The sequence below is a fragment of the Rhinolophus hipposideros genome (genome assembly GCF_964194185.1).
Source record: "Rhinolophus hipposideros genome assembly, chromosome: 13".
NCBI lineage: Eukaryota > Metazoa > Chordata > Mammalia > Chiroptera > Rhinolophidae > Rhinolophus > Rhinolophus hipposideros.
The window spans coordinates 36,274,191-36,275,543 of NC_138059.1; the positions used below are offsets into that span (position 1 = coordinate 36,274,191).

The window sequence follows — 1,353 nt, forward strand, 5'->3', positions numbered from 1 at the left end:
CAATGCAAGAACAACGGGATAAATGTGTTCGAAGCAAGGAGGAGTCTTTTGAGGGGGATTAATGGCAATGTGTTTTTTACTGTAATAATTTTTTAAAATTTAAAAATTTACCATGTTGTTTGATCACACCTCGTATAATAATTCAGTAAAATGTTAAGGATTATCTCTGCAATATCTGTGAAGAAAAGGGTGTACTAGGTAACTAACTACAGAAAACACTCAGAGAAAAGTTTTATTTAGCCTCTTTAAGAGCCTCAGGTATCCTCTTTTCTTGGAGCACTGGAAGAAGGTGATCCTCTTCTCGTGTCCAGCACAGCTGTGGCTCAAGGTCCCAAGAAGCATCAGAAGCATGTCGTAGCTCCAAAGCATTGGATGCTGGATAAACTGACCAGTGTGTTTGCTCCTCATTCGTCTACTGGTCCCCACAGCTGAGAGAATGTCTCTTTCTCTTTCTCTCTTTCATTTTCCTAAGGGACAGACTGAAGTATGCCCTTGCAGGAAATGAAGCAAAGAAGATCTGCATACAGCCATTTATTAAGATTGATGGCAAGGTCCAAACGGATGTAACCAACCCCGCTGGTTTTATGGATGTCATCAGCATTGACAAAACTGGAAAGAATTTCTGTTTGATCTACGACACCAAGGGTCGCTTTGGTGTTCATTGTATTACACCTGAGGAGGCCAAGTAATAGTTGCGCAAAGTGAGAAAGATCTTTGTGGGCATGAAAGGAATCCCTTATCTGGTGACTCATGATGCTCACACCATCCACTACCTTGGTGCCCCCATCAAGGTGAATAGCACCATTCAGATTGATATGGAGACTGGCAAAATTACTGATTTCATCAAGTTTGGCACTGGCAACCTGTGCGTGGTGACCAGAGGTGCTAACCTGGGAAAAATTGGTGTAATCACCAACAGAGAGAGAGAGAAACCGTGGTTCTGTTGATATAGTTTGTGTGAAAGATGACAATGGCAACAGCTTTGACACCTGGTTCTCGAACATTTTTGTTATTGGCAAAGGCAACATACCATGGATTTCTCTTCCAATTGGAAAGGATATCTGTCTCACCATTGCTGAAGAGAGAGACAAGAGACTGTCAGCCAGACAGAGCAGTGGATGAAATGATCTCTAGGTGATGTGATTGGAAGAGTCTTTGTACTTAATTAAGATAATATAGCATGATTAGCATGATTAATTGCCAAAAAAAAGCCTCAGTCATTACAAGCACTTTGGCACTATCATTTATATAGAAAGAATTCTATTTCATTAAAATAGAACTGCCACTGACCTCTGCTTGGCCATATCTTTTACACTATAGCTATGTTTCCTGAGACAGTGGTGATATGGGAGA

The 1,353-nt window shown here is 40.9% G+C and overlaps 1 pseudogene across 1 annotated transcript; it reads left to right on the plus strand.

The window, feature by feature from the left end:
* Window positions 1–333: 333 nt before the first annotated feature.
* On the plus strand, window positions 334–1,122 carry LOC308506741 (small ribosomal subunit protein eS4-like; annotated as a pseudogene). The gene has a single exon. The product of its transcript is annotated as a small ribosomal subunit protein eS4-like (transcript).
* Window positions 1,123–1,353: the final 231 nt, after the last annotated feature.